The following is a 24,114-nucleotide window of genomic DNA, read 5'->3' as shown; positions in this document are numbered from 1 at the left end:
ATAAAAATACAACAAGGCTATACACAGAGAATATATATCTGCTCTACATAACAAATGAATGCATAGGATCTTATTTTGGGGGCAGCCTCACTTAGCTAATTATACCACTGGAAGTCACTTCTGTTGTTTCTCTTTCTGTAAGAAAAGTAGACAAGCTCTGTGAGAAACGAGAAACAGGATGCCCAACAGTTTTGGAAACAGATTCTCTACTTGCCTTTTCTGTTTTGCCCCAGTTCTTGGTCATCTGGAACTCTACATCACAACAGAAATCTACCCACGCAGCGACTTCACATCTGCTCACAGCGCCCTGAAAGCACCCACCATCATGAACAATTTCATTAAATTAAAGAAATCATCAATATGCTTAAAATTAAGCCCATGCTTCAAGCGTCCTGATGAACTACATCTTAATCCAAAGCCCGTGAAATGCAACAAGAGTTTTCGATTTCATTTCAGCAAGTTTGGGCTTCAGAGTGCTTTGGATTTTAAGTGCTCTCATCAACTAGTTTTGAATGTTTCCTGACAAAACAGATGTACATTGTATCTTTTTTCATGTTTATCAATTTAGCTTTTGTTTACCAAAAATTTCAGGTTGGATAACCACATTCAACATTTATGGCAGGAATTCCCACTGGAAATGCAAAGTTAAATCTCTGACAGGGTTTTGTTTTCTTTCTATAAAGAAAATAAACAAAACAAAAAAACCCCTGAGATACAGTATCCTCATTATCTGTGACTTGGCAAACACTCAAGCTCCGTGTTACCTAATTTAATATTGGATCTCTTTGTATATGATAAATTCAAGCCATTCTCCATCAAACCCACTTCCTATATAATGAAGAAAATTGCCTGTCAACTGTTTAAAGAAAGATTAGTCTGTTGCATTAACTCTTAATAGTAATATCAACCAATTTTTTTCCAGTTCTTCCTGAAGACTAATGATGCTTCCCTTAAAACAAAATTTGAGATTGCCTTAACATTTCTTTCCTCATGTTGGCTTTAACACTGTCATTTGAGTCCAATAAAGATGAAAAGGGACAGAAAGCCTCCCTGTTTTCACTTCTCTGCTGTGAATGGGGTACTGAAACACCAGTCTTGAACCAAACCATTTTTGAGATTCATCTTCCTGCAATTAAACACAATGAACCTGTGATACTAGCTTGTCTTACAAAGAGAATCTTATTTAGATAAAAGCTCTTCACCAGTACAGGAGTACCCTTTATAATCCGATTAGCCATTGATTCTCATATTTAAGATGCCGTTACACTTAATGCTATAATAAAGCTTCCTAATTATAATGTCCTATGCTTTTCAATATACATACAGCCTTTTCTTCTGATTAAAAATCCACCATTATACTACCTATAAGCAACATCAGAACCACCCAGCTGTTCATTATATGTTATTAATACAAAATCTTGTGCCACAAAACAAATCCATCTTCTAATCAGATCAACTCCATTGTGTTACCATTCAGAATAAACATTCTTATCCAAAGGAGACTGGCTTTTCAGATACTGTAGTATTTAACATTATCCTACTGAAAGATTCCCATGGGGATGATGGACTCGGATATATTAATGTAAATAGAAGTCACTCTTCTGAAATGAAAGTGATAAAGATGAGTTCCTGACCATTTGTGCTCTAATCTCATAGCACCTTTAAGAGAGGTTTTGGTCTCAGCGCACAAGGATGGGGTCAAATGCAACACAGGTAATTACATTCTTCCCAAAGTTCCCCTTTCATTTAGCTAGTCAAACTGATTTTTATTTCCTTTGCATTTTACAATATTGCTGGGACAAAATTGATGCTTCATTCTACCTGTGTCATGTTTGAATTTCTATGTTTATGTATCAATACTTGCACCGAGTGCAAGCCTGCTACAGATGTGAAAAGCCTGCTAATTATGAATAACGTTCAGCCTCCTACTTCTATCTGAATAAATGATCAAGTCTAAGTGTGCCTCTCTGTGACAGAGACGTGGCTCACCACTTGGATGAAGTTCTGTATTTGAGGCTTCCTGTATCATTTTCCATTGTTCCTGTCCACATTGTGATTACCCTTATTTCTGCCACTAATGCCACAAGACTTGATTCACTTTTTATTTCACTTTTTTCTTATTAAATCAGAGCTTATGGCAAAAACATTTAACAGTCCCATCTTCTACGCTATCCTGCAAAAATTAAGCCGCTACATATATCCATTCAATACCGTTACTAACATGTAAGTATTTTAAGAGGATTAGACATAAAAGAGGTTGCCCGCTGGGTTTGCTGAGTTTCTGGACCACAGCTTTTAAACAGAAAAGTTAACATTGTTTCTTACAAGTAAAATCCTAAATGACACACCACAGAGAAATTAAGAGGTGGCCATGTTCCTGTTGAAAGTCAAGTTTGAGACACAAATCGTATTTTCAGAGTCTCATCTGAACTCATGTAGTCCCAATCAAGTGCTTTGCATCCATCTTAAGTCACATTTTGTCAAATGATACTGCAGCATTCCTATATGCTAAGCAGAACATCATAACTCCTTCTACAGACATGCCCTTCAATAAAATCTACTTGTTTAGTAAAACCTGTAAAAAAACAGTTTGTCCATTGTGGCGGGTTGACCCTGGCTAGATGCCAGGTGCCCACCAAAGCCGCTCTATCACTCCCCCTCCACAACTGGACAGGGGGAGAAAATAAAACGAAAGGCTCATGGATCGAGATAAGGACAGGGAGATCACTCAGCGATTACCGTCACAGGCAAAACAGACTCGACTTGGGGAAAAATTAGTTTAATTTATTGCTAGTCAAATTAGAGCAGGATAATGAGAAATAAAACCAAATCTTAAAAACACCTTCCCCCCACCCCTCCCTTCTTCCCAGGCTTAACTTTACTCCTTATTTTCTCTACCTCCTCCCCCCACAGCGGCACAGGGGGACAGGGAAGGGGGGTTTGGGTCAGTTCATCACACGCTGTTTCTGCTGCTCCTTCGTCCTCAGGGGGAGGACTCCTCACACTCTTCCCCTGCTCCAGTGTGGGGTCCCTCCCATGGGAGACAGTCCTCCATGAACTTCTCCAACGTGAGTCCTTCCCATGGGCTACAGTTCTTCACGAACTGCTCCTGCATGGGTCCCATCCACGGGGTGCAGTCCTTCAGGAACAGACTGCTCCAGCGTGGGTCCCCCGCGGGGTCACAAGTCCTGCCAGCAAACCTGCTTCAGCGTGGGCTCCTCTCTCCACGGGGCCACGGGTCCGTAGGTCCTGCCAGGAGCCTGCTCCAGTGCGGGCTTCCCACGGGGTCACAGTGTCCTTCAGGCATCCACCTGCTCTGGTGTGGGGTCCTCCACGGGCTGCAGGTGGATATCTGCTCCACTGTGGACCTCCATGGGCTGCAGGGGGACAGCCTGCCTCACCATGGTCTTCACCACGGGCTGCAGGGGAATCTCTGCTCCGGCGCCTGGAGCACCTCCTCCCCCTCCTTCTCCACTGACCTTGGTGTCTGCGGAGTTGTTTCTCTCACATCTTCTCACTCCGCTCTCTCTGGCTGCAACTACAACTCCCCTGTAACTTTTTTTGCTTTTCTTAAATATGTTATCACAGAGGCGCTACCACTGTTACTATTGGCTCGGCCTTGGCAAGCGGCGGGTCCATCCTGGAACCCACTAGCATTAACTTTATCGGACATAGGGGAAGCTTCTAGCAGCTTCTCACAGAAGCCACCCCTATAGCCCCCCCCCCCCCGCTACCAAAACCTTGCCGCGCAAACCCAATACATCCATCAAAACATTACATTTTCCACATGAGGAACATAGCTGAGGTCCTTTCCATGTAAATTCTCTAGCTCTGTGGAATTTGTCCACAAGATCAACTAAGATTTTTTTTTAAAACTTACAAGATCCTCCCATGTGTGTTCACAATTGATTTCTTTTTCAACTTATGTTTGCTGAATGGAGCAAATTTTTTATAACCTAAAAATGTGATTTCTAACTTTGTTACTACTGTTTCTACAGTTCAGTTCATCTAATGCCTTTTCTAAAAGGTCTGTCCCTGTTAAAGATAATAGCAAAATTCTAACTGACATTAGTGGGACAAGGATCAGATTTGATATACCGTTCAAAACAGTGGAGGAAAGGATGGATTTGATGAGATCCTGCTTGGAAGAAACAGGAAAAATGCAGTATGTCTGAAATATAAAAATAATGAATTTCATACACTGGAAATGTCAAGGCTCATTCTTATTTAAATGTTTCAAGCTCCTCCTGCTATTAAAAAATTATTTCAATGTGTCAAACATTTTCAAATACACCAATTGTTTCCAAAACTCAGAATTTTAACAAACAGGGTTTAGAGGTTTGGCGGGGTTTGCTATTATGCACAAAGAATAAATTAGCTGCATCTCCTTAGAAATGTGTCCACACCATTAATATTACAAAGGATTCAACTCAGAACTATGTGAAACATTTCAACTCTGAAATGTAAGCAGTCTGTTTTCCACACAATTATGCTGCCCAGTAGCTTTCTAATGAACATCTAATATTTCATAGACTCAGTAAACACATGTGATTGTTTTTTTGTTGTGATCTCTGTAGGAGGGTGTTAATTTCTGTCATATTTAGCAACTCTTATGATTATACAGAAGCATCCAGAGTGCTCAGAGTTGTCCTGGTTTTGGCTGGGACAGAGTTAACTCTCTTCTTAGTAGCTGGTACAGTGCTGTGTTTTGGATTTAGTGTGAGAATGATGTTGATAACACTCTGATGTTTTAGTTGTTGCTAAGTAGCGCTTATCTTAAGCCAAGGACTTTTCAGTTTCCCATGCTCTGCCATCAAGCATGTGTGCAAGAAGCTGGGAGGGAGCAGAGCCGGGGCAGCTGACCCGAACTAGCCAAAGGGGTATTCCATACTATAGAACATCATGCCCAGTATATAAACAGGGGGGAGTTGGTCGGGAGGGGCAGATCGCTGCTCGGTCAGCGGGTGGTGAGCAATTGCATTGTGCATCACTTGTCTTTTCTTGGGTGTTATTTCTTTTTTTTTGTTATATCCCTTTTCATTACAATTATTATTCTTAGTATTATATTTTATTTTACTTTAGTTAAACTGCTCTTAACCCATGAGTCTTACTGGTTTTTTTCCCTCCTCCTCCCCACCCCACTGGGAAGGGGGAGGGGGAAGCAGCTGCGTGGTGCTTAGTAGCAACTGGAATTAAACCACAACAGAGTACAATACCAAAAACTGAAAATGCTACCTTTTGTGAGGGTTGCAGTTTTGTTTCCAAGTTTAAGATAGTTGAGATTTCACACAGCACACACTAGCAAGGCACCTTTAGTCTGTCTATATTCTGTGATTATATTTTTCTGAAAGCTATGGGTCAATATCTCAGTAATCACTTAACTGCTAACATAAATACTATTACTTTTAAGCTCCATCTACCACAAGTATTATTTGTAAAAAAAAAAAGTAAAGGTGTTTGTAAAGAAAGAAAAATGAATTGTTCAGTAGCTCTATGTGGACATGGATTTCACTGTAGCATCAGTGCTATATTTATTAAATTACACCTCGATCATTGTCAGTAGGTGTATAATAAATATAACTTTAATGGAGTTACTGATTCAAATCAGTTAGGATCTCATACTTAAATTCTATTTCCTCTATCCCAAAGAGGGATTGAAATCTCCAACTGTTACAAGCATTGAGCCATGAAATGTATACTCTATTTCCCCAGTAATAAAATTTCTCAGTTGTCTAGATCAGTAATAAAATTCCTCTAAGCCTCCAGTTTCCAGATCAGCAGACTGGCATTGCCCAGACTGGCAACACGGGACAATTCAAGCAACCTGCATCCTCCACACTTACAGTAATGTGTAGGTTTATGATTGACAGATAGTGGCAGGACTGTTTAGTGCAGGATAAATTATCAGCTCACAAGCTCATTCTCCACAGAATCCTACCATCTAATTATCAGCCTCCTGGGAGATTTCTCTCAGCATACAGAATTTTCTTTCCTTGCTGAAAAAAATACAACATACAAGGGGCTTCAGCCAAGGGGGACTTCTAAGGACAAAAATCAATAGAATGGGAAGAACTGTGATCAAACTATTGAAATCCACACTCAAAGGATGTTTATCACTGGATGTCAAAAGCAGATAATTTACTGTAACAACCTATGAATATTTTAATACATATAAATTTGAGCCCTACTTCTATTATTCTTATTTGAAGCAATAAAGAACTAGAGCATCCCTTCAAATTACCACAGCAGTGGTTACACTAGTTAAGTAATTTATATATATGCTGTCATATTGGTTACAAAAATGTTTAACATGAAGGTCAACTTGCATCCAGCTTTCACACCAGTGTAAATCTGAAGCTAAACCATTCATTTCAGCAATATTTGTCTATATTTATAGCTGCATAACACACTAGATCTGGGTTCACCAAGGCTTTAATTTGCTTGATCATTTGAAGAAGAAACTAAGCACTAAGAAATCATTACAAACCTGTCCTATTGCTACAAGATACAAGAACTACGCTTTTAGCCCCACTTCAATGACATCTTTTTTCACACCTGTAATTATCTTTCTAAAAATCTACGAATCAGCAAGACAGCGTAACCTAGGCCATCAAGTCAGTACAACCACTCCCAAGTACTGTAATCTAAGGCAAAACTGCTTATGAATTTAAGTTTTTCAAGATTCAAAATTAGAGCAAACACATGGAGACATTATTTAGCAACAAGCTGCTTCCAGTCACCAGAAGAGACACAATAATGGTTTAGAAGCAAATGGGTGAAAAAGGTAAGTTTACACTCCTGACATTAATCTTCCCACATACTTTAACCAGCTTATAAACAAGATTCCTATTTCCAGCAATGGGCAAGACTTTAAATTGTCACCTCCAGGGGCTTTAGGGGGTACTTAAAAGTTCAACAACCAAATCGGGAATAAAGTTTAAAATCTTTAATGCTTTGGCTATACATGCACATGTTTAGAATACCTACCTAATTTCAATTCGAGTACCCTCTCTGATTCACATCATCTATATTCTTGACAGGAAGTCTACTGTTCACTATTTTTCCTCTCTGCTTTGCTCTTGGCCAATAATCAATTTTTCCAATGCTGATATTCTTTACTTTAGCTGCTGCTTGACTTTAACAATATTCTGGAACACAACACTGTAGTCACGACCTGTTATCTCAACACGTTGATAGGCTGTTTTCCACTGATAAGATATCACTAATGAATTAAGTCCGTTTTCTTGGAAGAGCAATAATAAGAATGCAAACATCTTAAATAAGCCATTCTGCTTCACATGTGACAGTATGTATTGTTCTATAATAATTCAGTGTCAAACATACCACCAGACAGTCAAACTGCAAGAGACATCAACATATAATTTCAATATCATTATTCCTGTAAGTACTAACATGAATTTAATGTACAATCTTGCATAACTCCTCCATTTGTACATTCTACAGATGTTACATAGCTATTAGTAAGAGTAAAAATAACCATGGCTTAATTAGATAGGTTTAAATTACTGTGTTTTACTTCTCCCACTTAGAAGCATCTCTTATTATTGGTCCTGATTCAAAGTCATCATTCATGTTAAGTTTCATTTGCTCACAAGAACAGACTCTGAACTAGGGCTTCTACTCAGTAGTAGTAATCCTACAACAGATGATCCAGAAAACCCAAAGACAAGCAAGAACTACCCAGTAATAATTGTAGTGTACCAGATGCACCAGACCAAGACTCTGCTGAGGACTAAACAGCTATCATCAACATACAGCCATGTACATAGCAGCATATAGCACTACGTGAGAAAGCCAGAATAGCCCTCAGGAAGGACTAATTAGCCCAGGTCATAATCTTATTAGTACAGCTATGCTGCTTCTCTTCCCCAAACCAGCTTCTATGGACCTCTTCTGTGTTCCATTCATTTGTTAACCAACTGTTTTAAAAAAATAACAGCAAAAAAACCACCAGCCCACTGTTACAAAATATTGGGAACAGTACAGTGTAAACCAAATAGTATTAAAGTGTTTATTTAACTGTAGGAAAATGTTATTATAGGAAGATGAAAAATAACAGTAATGCATAGATTGATGAAATGATTTTTTTTTTTTAAAATACTGATTTTTCCTTTACAGAGAGAAAAGTGACCTTTTAAATTACTGTAGGATTTTAATTTTAAAAAAGCTGCTGGAAAGCTGGATGAGCACAATCCAAAAGGTACTTGGTTTAAGTAGAGGTTTAGTAGAGTGCTGTAAAGATAAGACAGCTATGCCTTTCTTCAAGGAAGTACTAGGTAGAAGTACTGCTACACTTTACACTTTCTGTCTCACTGTTCTAAAGTTCTGTTCAGTTTCTTGAACAGCTATACTTTATGCATTTTTATTCTTAGTAACCCTTTGTCTTGTTCAGTGTATATTAAGCATGAGATTTTAAGATCTCAAAAAAAGGTGCAGATTCCCAGTCCATCTTTAACAGAGCTCTTACGTGCACATGCACTAAAATAATGTTTTCTGTGATGCATTTATTATGGCTCAGCAACTTAGAGCTCTCAGTAAGCCCCTTTTTGGCATTTAAACAGATAAAGTTTAATTATACTGCTATACAGCATATGTGAAGTAAACAGAAAATGTGTAAATATATACAAATATACATACTAGTTTTACAGTACGTTGTATGTAATAGATATTATGCATACACAGAGATTCCAAGCTTAGGTAGAGAAAACAGTAATCTTAACCAAGAAATACAAATAAAATTAACTTCAATACTAAACGCGCTTGAAAGGCTGCATATGTGGACATATATCCAAAATTACCCCCCAAAAGAACTCTTATTTCATAGTATAACAACCCTTATTTTTATTATTTGGCTTAAGGCTATGGCTACAACTCCCAGTCATCAAACTCTGCAACATACTAATTGAGTACACACCAGAAAAAGAAGATCCCTGCTACACATCAGATCATTTTAGTGATTAAGTGATGAACATTTGTCCTCATAAGGCTTTGCCTGTATCACTACAAACTTTCATTGTCACAGACTCCCAAAGGTCTCTTTTACAGATACTAAATCCATCTGGTTCACTGCTTTGAGACAGTTATGAAAGAGGGACCAGCTGTCCAAACAGTCTATCCCAGAGTCTGAATATCTTGGTGATTCTTGCAGCAAAAATAAGATAGCAAGGTCTGCCCACCCCCACCCCCCAACATACACTTGAGAGGAGCTGTCAGAGGTTTATGCCAGTTTTTATAACAACCACCCATCGTAAGAAGTAAAAATTTCTAAACTTGTCACTTTCTTGTTTAAATGCTTGATTAGAAAAAGAAAGTGATGTATACACAAAAATCACTAAGTAACAACTGACATCCCAGGACACTGCCCTGAATACTCCAGCTAAAACTGCAATCAAATATAGTTATTCACTTTGGACTGCAAGCTGTAGCTAAATACACGTTCAATCTTTATAGTCAGCATTTAAGGTAGTTGGGTCCCTGCACCATTCCTAGGCATTAGTCTTAGCAAGAGTAGATAAATATCTTCCAGAAACCCTTTCAAGTTTCTTTTCCTACTCTTAAGAATGACTGTCCTCTTGAGAGCACTATACCACTTAACCCTCTCTAACCGGGTCCACTATATTCTTGTTGCATGCACTAGTCCAAATTTGAAACCGTAGCTACTTATTTCACTCACAGAAGCAATGTGTCATCTAAACAGAGTACGCTACACTGCCGTTCAGTAGGTTACTGTAATTTCTTATCTCCTTAAAAATTAAACTCTGACTCATAAAAAGATGGTTGTTGGCCTTACTCTAACAATGGCAGAAGTATTAATCTGTTTCAAGGACACTGGTAAGTTTCATTATTTTATTTGTCAACATTTTAGAGCTAAAGATCATGAATTTTCAACAGCTATAGTACACTGTATATTCTTTGACTGCACAGAAGTGATAATCACCTTTGACATTTGTAGCATTGTTACATACTTTTGAAATTATGTTTCTATAGTAAGAAAAAGGCAAGAAAAAGAAAATTTCAAAATCTTATTTGAAAGATGCTAAGTTTGGATTACAAGATAATAATAATCATTAATAACTCCTAAGTAAAACCACAGAAATACTGACAAAAGGGATAGAAAAAACTGTCTTCCTTCTCAACTTATTCCTATTCTGTAGGAAGAATCAATGTTTTCTTGCGTAAACAAGGATTAACAATAGTTTTAGCTAACAGCTAACTGGATCTGTTCAGATGTTAGATTAAGCTGATAAACCTTGATGGGCAGCACATGAGCTTTCAGGCCAAGCTTTAACTCCTTGTTTACTACATCCTCTAAATAAAGCTTTTAACATAACAATAAAAAGTTTTTGTTTTTTTCCTGTGTTAGTATAACATTAACTTCACACACTCAATTCTTGTTAATAAAAGGGAAAAGCATTACATGAAAGAATCAAGTGCTAACATATAACGTTAAATGTTACAACAGGAAGTTTTTAAAATGTACTTCACCATAATGTTCCAACCACCATGAGCAAGTAGAGTAGACTCCACTTTGCCAAAGTGTTTGTCTTTTTTATCCAACAAAGATACTTTTGACATCCTAACTTCTAGCAAAATGGGTCATACTGAAATAACTTCTCAACATTAGGCTTGAAATGTGTTTATATGAACTGGTGCATCTTGCTTATTTCCTTGCTTTTTTCTGGATGGTAGAATCTGGAAAGGACACCAATTTAACTTATCAGCTCTGTATGTATATGTTCAAAATCAGTTTATGTACATTTATCAAGTTTAAATTCTGAAACATGAACATCTGGAAGTTTCATATAAAAATACTGATGGCTGTATAACCACAGTAGCCAGATGACTGTGGTTATAGCTTCTTTTTTTGGAAGAGGTTTTTGATTGATTGTTATGTTTCAGAGAGATGTTTTCATATATCCCTCACTACGCACATCCGTGGCCTGACATTTTTTCCATAAATGAAGAGGGGGCATATTTTTAGTAGTACATAAAGTTATTATTGCTTTATTTTAAAAGGGCATTTCCTTTCAATTAAAGCATGCGTACGTTTGCTTTGGCAAATTGAAGTTGATATAAATTTATGTCATCTTTTGAAATTAAACAGCAGAACATTAATGAAAAATCCATCAACTCTTAACTAGTAAGTACTCCCAGTTCTGCCAGAAACAGAAATTAAAAATAATAAAAATGCTGCAACTCACTTTATATCTTAACTAGATTTTCTTTATGAACTTTATTTCTAACATGCAGAGCTATGACCCAATTAATTGCACATAATTAAACAGAGTCACAAATATGGTGTGGCTGCTGACTGCAAATACTAAGAGCCTTCAGGGGATGAAAAAGTTTAAAAATAACCTTAATTTGTTCAGGCCTCATGATTATATCAATGAAAATATCATTAGAAGCAGGTGTCCTAATCTACAGGTTGAATGGCAATAACACACAATGAAGGATGTACTTCAGAACTTCGCATTTCTAGGATGTGATTGTACACATAACTAACCTAAAAAATTTTACTGTAAGCAATTAGTCAAATAGACTATGTGACAGGCAGAAGTCAGTTTAACCCTGCTCTAGCAGACATGCATCTGAATTCCTAAAAGCTGTTCTTGGAAATGGCACTCATGGACATCTTAGCTGGCAGCACAACAGACAAGCTAACCTTGGAAAGGTTCATCTATAAAGTTATCCTGGCATTTTTACTAAGCTTGCATACATAAGTTTGTTTTAAAATGAGTTAAATGAAAGTCAGGGAAAAAACATAAGGCTTTTAAAAAGACAATAAAGACAAATCTCGGTTTCAGTCTGCCAGTATGAACTCTACAACACAAACATTAAGACTTTGGCTGAGTCAACAATAAACAAACTCTTGCATATTTAGGAATTTTTAACTCTCCTGCAGATCAGGAAAGAAAACCCACATAGAGAAATATACTGTATTTCTCAATAGTGCACATCTTCCATAAAAAGAAAATCATATATGGTATTAACTTTAATCAGGTATTTGATTTCCTGAAGTCTTCAGAATAGAAACAATCATTTTTGCTCAGAAATTAAGCACTATAAAATAGAACAGAGCTGCAATAAGCGCGAACAGTCCAGATCACGAATGGCCTAATGCAGACACAATACTGTAAGTCACTTATTCTCACCTGCCCAACAGGAAGGAAGGGGGTAAGGCTGAATTATGATTTAGACTAATGCTGCAGATAGGCATAAATGTAACATTTTCATTAGTATCATTTCATACACTAATGGCTGCAATACAAAAATAATAATGCAAGTGAGAATAAAGCCCATATTTTTTCTGAGACAGGGAAGCAAAATTACTTCTGTCTCCAATTGTTTTTGCTTCTTAGTGCAAAAGAAAAGTTATCAGAACTTCTTAGATTTAACAATATTGTTTGCTTCAAATGCTGAAGTTTAAGAAACTGATCCATGCTCTTTAAGTAAATACTGTACTGCCCCAAAATGAACACACTGGAGTAGATATACACAGCAATTTGTCAGAGGGAAAAAACAGGGAATAGACAAGGCCTAAAGAAAAATTTGAGGTGAATGAGAGATCCATGTAAAGTCGTCCTATTTCCTCCTCTGTCTTGTTGTTTCTCTGATTGAAGCAAGATTAAAAATTTTTTGCCTACCAACTCCAATCACAAATATTTACCATAATTTTTCAGTTACAGAAAGACAATGCCTAACACAAAGCAGGTAGAGTTAGCAAAAACACTACTTTAGTTTGACAAAATAATTTGTGTAGTTTAACACAAGTCATTACTAATCTCTCAAATCAGAATTAATCATTGATGTAATTTATAGATTTAGCTATCATATAGTCCAGGTCTGATGAGCCTTAATTTCAACATGTACATGTATCTTTTGTGTGCCAGCAAAGTACAGATAATACTTGGTAAACAAGTACAAGTTACTGTTTAAAATATTTTAACTAATATACAAAAAAATGCACAAGACCATGAGACATTTACTTTCTGCTTTATTTGCAGTAAGTGGGCAAGCGGAACCTTCACAGAGAGCAGCCAAATTCACTTGACAGCATTTTGATTATTCTTTTGCAATTGACTTTTGAAAATCATTATGTTTATAAAGCAGAAATCAAATCTTTTTGATCAGAAACATGCTTTAAGCTTACTAGTGAATCATTTAAAAATTGTTTTCTCATGATCTTGAATTCCCCCACCTCTCCTAAGTTAAAGAAACATTTTAATCAACTGGAAAAATCCACTTTTCACTCTGTCACATTTGAAATACAGCTACATTTATATAATTTGATAGATCATGTGTATTTGGGAGGGTGGAGGATTCCCCCAACAGGAAAAAACTGACCTCTGGAAAAACATTAGGGCCATTCATACACCAAATACAACAAATATTGACAGCAGAAAATGTTGAAGCTCGAAGTCTGGTAGCAGTCCAGCTGAAACTCAGCTGAGCTTTGGAATTTGAAGATGACCCTTCATCTGTCTCAATGCATTTTGCATATACATGCAAATATACATCTTCTGAAAACTCAAGGCATGTTTAAAATTTTGGAAGTTAGTGAGGTGCAGAACACAAATTAAGAGAACATGAACACACCACTTACGTCAACAGAAATTTGATATCTGGTTTTAAAAAGTTAGACCTCAAAGAAAATAGGAATTGCTACTTTCTTTAAAATGTCTACCAGTGACATGATTGATTTACACAGCCTCACTACTTCTCTCAGCTCAGCTAGCATCCAGCTAAAAGTAATAAAGGCAATCTAGGAATCAATAGCTTCACCATTTTAATTCTGACTGAAAATTCCAACCTTATGGTCCTGACTTCGAAGCACCATCTCCACAAGCCATTGAGTGCAAAAAAGTGTTTTAGCAATACAGTGCTATTTTAATTTGTCTGTTAAAGCAAGTAGTAACACAAATTCAATTCTCAAAGCTAACTGAATAAAGAGAAGGCAAAAAAATCGAGAGACATCCGACTTAAAAAGATAATAAGCTACAACTAACTTTTTACTAAGAAAGTCTTTCTGATTTGCACAATAGAAAGCTACAAATACACTAGAGCCCTTACAAATGAAGGAAATAGGTTTGAAAAGAAGTCACCAGCTAACACAAAGAAAATTCAGACGTGTACATTGACAAAAACAGTGTTTGCTTTCCCAAGAATGAAAATATGCAAGTTTCAAGAGGGAAAGTGCTTAGTCACTGGAACCAGAGACACAGCATGATGTGCCAGCACACTCTGGAGAAGAATACCCAAATGAGATAAGGCATTAGCATCCCAAAACCAAGAGAAAACCAGAAATACTGGGGGTGTTCACGCAGGAACCGGAGGGTGGGGCACAGTGCAGCAGGAGACAAAGGCACACGGGTGAGATGCCCTCTGCCCTCACAGAGGGCAGGGCACGCTAACACGAGTGGCCAGCAACGACCAGCCCCGTCCTACATCTCTCGTTGGAGGCCCAGTGAAGCAAGGCACCCCTTGCCACCCACTGCTCCCACCCAGGGAGCTTCCACACACTAAGGAAATACTCATGAGGCACCATACACTCCTGGATTTCCACTTGCCTCTCTTTATTTTGAGAGAGATACAGCACAACTCACAATATTTGAGATATTATATGCAAAATTTGGATTTCTTTTCATAACTGCATCATAGGTGAAAGCATTAATGCTTCTACAGTACCACGCTAAACTTCCTCAACTGTAAGGAGAGCCAGAAACAACTCAGCTACATGCCAAAGAAGGTTTTAACCTCTTCAGCTGCGCTACACTTACAAAACTTACAAAGCCCCAACAAACACAGGAACACAACAGAAATTTATTTCTTTCTTACCCCCAGGAGCAGCGGCAGGAGCTGGTGGCTGCCTGAGGCATTGAGCCGGTAGCCGCAGGGCCTGAGGAGAGCGGGCAACCACCGACGGACACCGACAGTCCTGAGGACAGAGCAGGGCCTGGGCTGCTCAGGATGCCCCGTCGGAGGCAGCAGCTGCAGGAGAAGAAGGAGAAGGACACAGGCCCAGAGACCGCTACAGGGCAGCTCAGGTAGAAACAATGCGCCCTCAGGGCCGAGCTTAAATGGAGGGGCGGGCAGGGCATGCGTGCAGGTGGGGCTGAGCAGCCGCTCGTGGGCACACCGCCCCGCCCCGCCCGCGAGCCCTCGCACCTGGCGGGCCAGGCTGTGAGGCGAGCCGGCTGCTGGGGGCAGAGCTGGCGGGGCTCGGAGCTGGGACGAGGCCTTGGGGACCAGGCGGGGACCGGCCCCCTGCCACTGGCTGCGGGGGAGCCCCGGGGCCGGGCTCGCGGGACCCGCCGAGGGGCTGGAAACAGGCAGGGTAGCGAGAGGGACCGGCGCCTGCCCCGCGCGGGCAGTGAGAGAAAGCGGGACGGGGAGAAGCGAGCAAAGGGACGGGGCAGGCACGTGCATGCAGCTTCACACCTTCCGAAAACGTCTTGCTGCTTGGCTTTACATGCCATCCAAAATCTTGCATTTGCAAAGGACGTTTACACAAGCTGAGTTCACAGCTGTTCCTGCTGGAACAAACGTTGAACTCTCTCTCAAATGAGCACATGGATTCAGTAAGGTATTTAAACACACACCGCCTTGCAGATGTGTGAACGGCTATCAGAGGGCACTGGCGGGCTTTAATTGCCTGAGCAGCCTCACCTGGGCCCACCCCACACCCTGGCCCTGGGCCCCACTTAAGCTCAGCCTGGCTCAGCTGCTGCCTGAGCTATGCTGCAGGAATGCCAGCCCCAGCCATGCCTGCATGTGGCCTTCCGTAAACCTATGCAATGTTGTATTCTGGAAACATCAGAATGGATCAAGATATAACAAATGTTCATGTGTTTTAATATAACATTTTAAATGCAGCTCTTCCTATGTTAGGCAGGAAATGAAACTTTTGTTAAATATCATAGCATGCTAGTAACTTAATGAAAAAAGATGTGTGCATATGCACATGTGGAAAACCTTATCCAGCTTCAACTGTTCTTGAATTGGGCCATGCAAAAGTTCCTGGTTGGTTCTCGGAGATAGAAGTGACTGGCAAAGATAATTTGAGATACTGCCATACTAGGAAGCATCATAATTACCTTAATCAGCCTAGACAGATACTAGGAATTTTAATTATTATTTAGTAAGATCATAAAAGAGTTATTAGTATGTTATGGCAACAGTTTGAAAAAGTGTAACCGAAATTCTCTAAGTACTCAGGAGATTTGCTTTCCTTTCCTAAATTCATTATCTTTAAGTGAATCCCATAAGCATGATTCTGGGCACAAAGATAGCATGGATAATAATGAATTGCTGTCTTAATATATCTGAAATCTACAAAAAGCATCTGTTTTGGAAGCGTTCCTAATTTAATAGGATACATATTTACTCAGGAAAGATTGATTGTAGTTAGTTTCTAAAATTCCTAGTTAGCCAGTGAAATCTTTTTGAACCCACTTTGGAGTTTTTGTTTGTCTTCAATGGGAAATGGATTTCACTGTTAGTATTGCAACTAATTCTGAAATGTTGAGCAGTGACATTGTGGTTAGGCACCTAAAAAAGCACCTAGAACCTGTATCTCATCTTCAGAGGTATTGTTTCACTTGGGCATTGCACATAAGCAAGGCAATAAAGAATCTATTTGGTAACAAGAAGTGACAAAATACTGTGTACCTTTTAAATAAACTGATACACAGGTTTCAAGGAGGTTAGTTACTTATAACACTAATTTTGTCCAACAGGGAACGTATCTGAAACCTTACAAGAACTTTGAGCATTGGGGTTTGGGAGGTTTCTAAGTAGCCTTACCGTCAGGAGGCAAGAAGGGAACATCACTATTTTCCCTAAAATGCTTGTCAGCTTTCCATTGCCATCAAAGGAACTATTTTCAGAAGTTTACTGAGCTAGTATTGCAGACACTTGAATTATCCAATTTCCCATTAAAAGCAGAGAGCTTCACAGATAAGCCTAACTGTTGAAACACCCAATATTTGCCCAATGCTAAGTAGTGTTAAATATAGACATCATATGCTAAGTGTCTATTTGACCTGCACTTCAAAATCTTTTGAAATTTGCCACCGTTCCCCTCCTCACCTCGTGTCATCCATTTCTATGTGAATAACGTAAATGTTTCCCATTTCAATGTGTTTTAATAGCGTGTTAAAAAACCTTCTATAAAAAGAAATAATTGAGGTTCCATTCTTGAACATAAATGAGATGGATGGAAATTGGATGAGTAATTATATCTGACATTAACAAATAAATCTGCATTATATTCACTGGGGGGTTATATGATTTTTATAATGTTATAGCAAATTATTCAGCACAATTCCAGATTTAACTGAATTGTAATCAAAGTATAGCTATAGAACCGCTAAATCTAGCCTATAGGGAATGGATCACACTCCAGCTTAAATTCTTATTCCTATATGAAACTATAATACGTCAAAGAAATAGAAGTATCAGTGCAGTTTTCTTTTTCCTTTTACCCTCCTTAAATCATATAATGTAGTATTTGTGAAAATCCTGATTTAACAGTCCCTACAATGTGATGCTTCCAAGCAACCACAAAACTATCACAAGAAGAAAGCAACAGAGGAACACCCCCATAACAATGTGCTTTAATACAGTCTTGAAATAGATGAATATGCTGTTCCCTGAGTGAAGCAGATTAAAGAAAGAGCTAACAAAGCTGATACAAACTTGGAATTTTTCTTCTGTGGACAATTCTAAATTAGGAGAAAGGAAAATTATTCTGCTCCAGAACGTAAAGTAGATGTGTCCTAGTTGTGCCTGCACAATAAGTTCTAACATCCTTTCAGGATGGCTGAGTTGCTCTGCCACATGCAGACCTGAGTAAGACAAGTTTAAGACACATCCCTGCAGTCTGTGTTTTCTATCAATCATCTTGCTCTAGGCAGTTCTGTGATTTCTGGCCTGCCGTTAGAGGAAATCCCCATTTACAGGGATGGCTGTTCTGTAACTTAACAGTCACACATGCATCCTCTAAGGAATCTAAGCGTCTAGTACACAGTACGGGACACCGCCGTGAGCACCAAACGCCTGTACTAAGGGTATCAGTATCTCAGCTTTTATCGCTGTCCCATATCCAGACCTCTGTGAGAACTGGCCCATATCACCTCCATGTTATCTTTATTATTCTCAAGTGCAGACTGGGACAAGTATCTTGTGAGGAGCAGCGGAGACTATAAAACAATTAAATTGCACAGGTTTTAAAGAAAGCCCAATAAAATATAAGTGTAAACTTTTTATTAAAAAAAAAAAAATCCATTTGTTATGCTCAGCTCCATATTATGCCTGTTCTAAAGACAGAAAAAATAGATGGTAACTAATAGAAGCATTTTTTTGCAAAAAAAGTGAAAACTTTCAATACTGATAAGCCCAACTTTTCTCTTACAGTGGTGGATATCTTTGGAATGATTTGTAAGAAGCCAAAAAAACTTACACAGTGACATGTTAGAAACACCCTGTGTTTCAAAAGAAGGAACTTTCAGATTCATTATTAAATTCCAGTGCTGGGACCTGAAATACGTACTTTAAAATAACACTAAAACACTGTAGCTTGTTTATCCTACCAACTGTCTGAGAAAATCTGTTTCGTTTCACAGAATGTAGGCCACAATTTTCACTTTTATTTTAAAGTCTTTATTTAAGACTAAAACTGTTTATAAGGTCTGCTTTATCAGTATGTCTTATAAACAAAAGGACAAACAATAGCAGATGGTATACAATACTTTAGAGGTAAAACAAAGAGGCTGCTAAGCCTCTAAAAAATGGGGCAAAAATTGATTTCAGATACTTTCAAGGAAGAAGTATATTTGTGCTTTTATAACTTGTGTGGGCTTTGTTCCATATATTCATTGTGATGCTATCGTCTTCAAGATGTACTTCAAAGTCAGCTGGTGTCAGTATACTCAGAGGTTTTTATAAGTCTTTTTTTCTCCCTCATGCTTTAGCTCATTTCCTTCCTTCCTTGTCATCTTCTGTCACACTACCTGCCTTCTAAACACTTCAACTGACAGTTTATCATTATCTTTGTTTATCTGTTCAAACTGTCATTCAAATAGCTGGGAATAAAGGGATCTATGTATGTTATCGAAGTCTGTACAGCTAATTGCTGTATCCTTTGTGCACATGAAGTTGCACACGCAACCATAACCTCCAAAATTCCATTTTTGAGAATGAACAACTTACTTCTGTACTTCTATCAATAAAGAAAGTATTACATATGGTTCAGATATGCTGTTAAAAACTGTGGGAGGCACTCAGTCCAATGCTGCTTTTATCACTTGTCACTCTGAAATTATAATAGTAGCAAGAAAGCAAAAAACCCTTTCATCTTCCCGGAGAGCTAAAATAGCATTTCAGTGCTACTTTTGGATCACTCAGATGCAACTTTCCAGGTCTCTCCAGCCTTGCTGTGAGACAGATTTCCTATACACATAAGAACATAATACTTTCCATTACTTGAGATGTACGCTCAGAAATGAAAATCATTCCCCTGGATATTCTGCCAGGAACTCTGAGACCCAACAGTTAAAGGAAGATAAGACAGATAGAAAGATATGAAAGACACTTTTTTTACCATGTAAAGACGAGCTACTATACAGAAAACAGTGACACTGCAAGAGGTTTGTTTGATATGGTCTCAAAGTCAACTATTTTCCATGGCCTTTTTACAACATTTGAATAAAATCCATGCAAGTTGGAAGAGTAAAAAAGGTATGACTTATGTTACAGTATCAAAACCAAAGTATTCTTTGATAACCTAAATTTACATTACACAAACTGTACTTGAGACTGTGAGTAGGTCCAGAGGTACTAAAAATACTACACTTAACTAGTAGCAAAAGACCTTAGAGAGAAAATTAACAAGCTACTGGATTGCAAAGTAACATTTCCCAAATACTGTTTTGTAAGATGTTCAAGTACTGAAAACTTCCAGATTCTACTTTATGTTTTGCGTTTGAATGACACGATTTTGCTCAGTGAATGGAGAGACATGGTAAATTTTCTGGTGCTAGCTCATTAGCAAGGTTTCTTCAGTTTAAAATAGTAGGACCTCATTGAACTTTTCCTGCATAACCTCTCCTAACCCACTGGTCACTACTGAAAGAAGATGAGTAAAAAGTTATCTCCACAGAAAAGGGAAAAATGTAACTGATCAGAATTACATTTGCCTAGATTGCTGAATCTGAGTACCTACTGAACCAAACAGACAAGAAATGAAGTCTCCACTAAACAGAGAGGGAAGAAAGATGCCAGCTGAAGCAGTCAGAAAGAAAAAAAGAAAAAAGAATTAGGAAAACACTAAGTGCTCAGCCACACAGGCCTGATTTTACACTACTGCATTCAGAAGGTAGAACCATAAAAACTAAGGGAAGGATTATGATGCTCAGAAAAATTCAAAGAGAAATACTAATATAGCCACGGAGGGGCAGGCACAGACATTCTCCATCTGACAAGTGTTCAGATGACACAGAACCTAGAATATCTCTGGCTAAGCTGCAGTCATAAGAGATGTTATCTCTAAATACCAAAGTGAAATTTAGCAGGGAGCAAAAGCAGAGGTATACAAGGTTCAAGCATTCCTTCTTTTCCACTTCCCTCAGAAACATCACAGGACTATATTTTAAACTGTACCTCTTGTACTTGTGTTTTACCATGGTATGCATTTTTGCCTGAGTGAAATGTCCTTCCTAGAGTAATATTTTTTTCTCATCTTTCTCCACAATGACAATCTATGTCATAGTCACCTTGTAAATAATCTTTAATACTTTGCGTCATTTTAAAACTCAAGTATAAATCACCTGCATAAATTAATTTCTGAAGACATCTTTTAGAGCAGCCTGGATTTGGCTGCAGATTTGTAGTCCTCTCTTCTATGTTCTTTATCCAAATGTGCCTTGATTATTAATCAGTGTGACATTGTCTTTGTGACCGAATTCTTGCTTTTTTCCGATAACCTACATTCTCCCACCTCAGTCATTTTTATTTCCTTTCAAGATCTCTCATTGACAACATCTCATTGTGTTCATTTATTTACTTAATTGGCATTCACATAACTTTGAATAACATGATCTATTAATGTTATTGATTTTTGCTAGGCTGCATGCTGTATCTGTTGTAAACATTGATTTGAATACCTGGACACAACCTTGAAAAGTTTCAATTTATAGACTGAACTACCAACTCCCTCCTGCATTTTCTTCCCACTAATTACAAGATTTACATTTCAGTTTAATAAAAAGAAAACAATGTCACAAAACAAAGACCCTTACTGTTTTAATCACACCGTTAGCATTCTGATACCTAAAAATACATCTCTCTTATCTTTTATGGACATTCTGTTAAATGTTATTTCATTGCTGGTTTGCATGACTTTGTATTATTTTTCTACTCTGATTCACATCAAATAGTACCTCACTGCTTGAAAAAAAGCCAGTGAATTGGCCATTCATCTGTCTTTTATGAGTCCACGCTCAACAAAATAACAGGAAAACTATACGGTATGAGAAGTTAAGTGACTTTTTTTTCCTCTCTAGGCCTGACTGAATGTAAATTGATATTTTTCCATCAACTCCATCTCCATATAAAAATGATATGTAGCTACTACAGGTTCATGAGAGATCAGGAAACCCATAGCAGGTTATCTGCTAATATCAAAGGGTAATTCTAACTCTGAAAACTGATATAAACAATAAGCTTATGCTTTTATGAAACTTGACAGATGCAGACAAACAGTTCTGTTGCAGAAGTGTGGTATTTTTAATTTTTTTTTAATTAATTATCTTAAATCAGGTTAGAATCGTGAACTAAGTTAGAATCACTGTTAAATGTGCAAACAAACTGAAGGGACCAGGGAAGTAGTGGTGCCATCACTGATGTAATTGGACCAAGAAAGTTCACCAGATCAGAAGAACATTCTTCATCCTGAGAGCCCACATTCAGGAAAAGTTGCATATTACACTAAAACTCATAACACATTAAAAATCAGCAAAATTTTCTCTGTAAAACGGTAAATTTAGAATCCCCTTGTGCCATTTTAGACGAACCTCAGAAAAGAGAACGATACTTTAAACGAAATGGCAAGACTCTAAGAAAAAAAAAAATCCATGTCCCTTGCAAGCACTGAAAAATGCCATTTGCCTGCTACAATGTGTCTGCTAAAATAACACATATTCAACTTAAGTGCACAACACAACGTAATATAAAATGAGGGCATTCTTTTTCCCCAGTGTGATGTAAGGCAAACAGAGCAAGTAACGCTGAGAGAGAGAAGCCTTGACAAGCTATATACTCTCATATAAATCTTTATTAGGCTACCCTTTGTATTCTGCCTCTCCTGACCCCACAACATAGATTTCCACACAATTTTCCATTCCCTGAATCAGAAATGGGAAATCCTGCAGTAAGCGGGGTTTTTCAGAAGGGATGAAAAACCAGCACAAGCATGGAGAGGGTGCACTTTGTATGTATAAGAAAACGACAGACTTCCCTATCCCACACTAAAATTTGCTAAAATGAAATAACAACTCCAGACAAAAAGAAAACGTGAGAATCTTAGGCTGTGGAAAAGAAACAGGAGGAAGTTCAGCTTCGTCTCTGAAAAAAAGCGTATGTTTTCAGCATATTCACAAATCTACAGAAAAACCTTGGATAGGCTATGATATCACTATGTCATCAATTCTTGAAAACCTGAAAGGGCAATAGCATCAAGATGAATGAAAGAGCCTGTGCTGTTTGCAGTATACTATGTGTGCTGGTCCACACAATTATGAGTTATAAGTACATTTTTGAAACAAAACATTTTAAGAAAGCTATTTCATTTCTTTCTGCAGACTGCACTCTGTATTGCCTCAGGGACATGTTATCTGAAGCTTATTTTCTAGTTGTCTTTGTTGTTGTTGCCAAAAGGCCTCAAAGAATGAAAAGGTGCTTTTGAATGATAGGAAAGATATTTTGTAAGGGCATCACAGGGTCACCGGCCATTTACTGTTATTCTTTCTCTCTTTGCATTAGATTTTACAGCCCTTCTCAGGAAGTTGCCTTTGAAAGTATTTTTAGAGATACTAAATCTACTTATGATAGTTTTACTTTATACAAGTGAAGCCAAGAAGAAAATAGAGTTATTTGGGGGTTGCTTATCACAACCGTATGATTGTGACCTTAACATAAACTTGGAAATCCTTACATCCATTTCAATGGATTTTCAATTAAGCCCTAAGAAACATTGGTTTCATTAGTGAGTTAATAATAGACATACATTTCAAAAGATTTACCAGCTCCTTTTACACAGTTCAGAGACTCAGATTCTACTACCTGTTTCTGTTGTTCTGTAATAGTAAAAATACTAACTTTGGCATGGATTCCAAGGAGAGTGTCATAAGGTTATAAACTCATTCTCACTCTCTCTAACTCAAGTAATGTACAAAGCAATTAATTATTAAAACAATCCGTTAGCGTGCAATATATGAAGTGAAATAGTAGCAATTTTGCAGTGATTGAGGGAAGGCTAGAAGCGTTGTCTAATGACATTTCTCTATGATAAGCTTCGTATGCTACTAAATTCCATTGAAATCTCTTTGGTAAAAATCACTGTACTCAAAAAAAAAAGAACATGCACTATTTTGTATGCTTAAGAGACTTATTTCTGAGTAAATAAACTCTAATCTCGGGGTGGGGGTAGAGGAGACTAAAATGAAAGAGTGAAGGAAAGGGAGGGGAGGAAAGGTGTTTTAATACCTGTATTTTAAATCTATTTTAAATTACAATAAATTGATTTTCCTCAAGTTGAGTCTGTTTTGCCCAGCAACAGTAATTGGCAAGCTATCTCCCTGTCTTTACCTTGACCCATGAGCTTTCTCATCCTGTTTTCTACCCCCATCCCACGAGGTGAGGTGGGTGAGTGAGTGGCTGGCTGGCTGTCAGCCAAGGCTGACCCACCACACCTCCCAATACTGACACAGAAACACCTCAGAAGGTATTATTCTTCTCTTAACATGTTGGTCCCATGTTGGGGGAAACTGATGTTGCACAGGCGAAGTTTGGGTTAATGCATGAGGCTAAGAAAGC

The 24,114-nt window shown here is 38.0% G+C and overlaps 1 long non-coding RNA gene across 1 annotated transcript in view; it reads right to left on the bottom strand.

Annotated features, from left to right (window-relative positions):
• Positions 1-15,024, bottom strand: part of LOC127019060 (uncharacterized) — a 117,264-nt gene extending 102,240 nt beyond the window's left edge. The window contains exon 1 of the long non-coding RNA XR_007766857.1: positions 14,860-15,024. This is a non-coding gene — a long non-coding RNA (uncharacterized LOC127019060). The remainder of the gene's footprint in view (positions 1-14,859) is intronic.
• Positions 15,025-24,114: the final 9,090 nt, after the last annotated feature.

Source organism: Gymnogyps californianus, chromosome 8 (genome assembly GCF_018139145.2).
Source record: "Gymnogyps californianus isolate 813 chromosome 8, ASM1813914v2, whole genome shotgun sequence".
Classification (NCBI taxonomy): Eukaryota; Metazoa; Chordata; class Aves; order Accipitriformes; family Cathartidae; genus Gymnogyps; species Gymnogyps californianus.
This window is presented reverse-complemented; position numbering and strand designations above follow the sequence as displayed.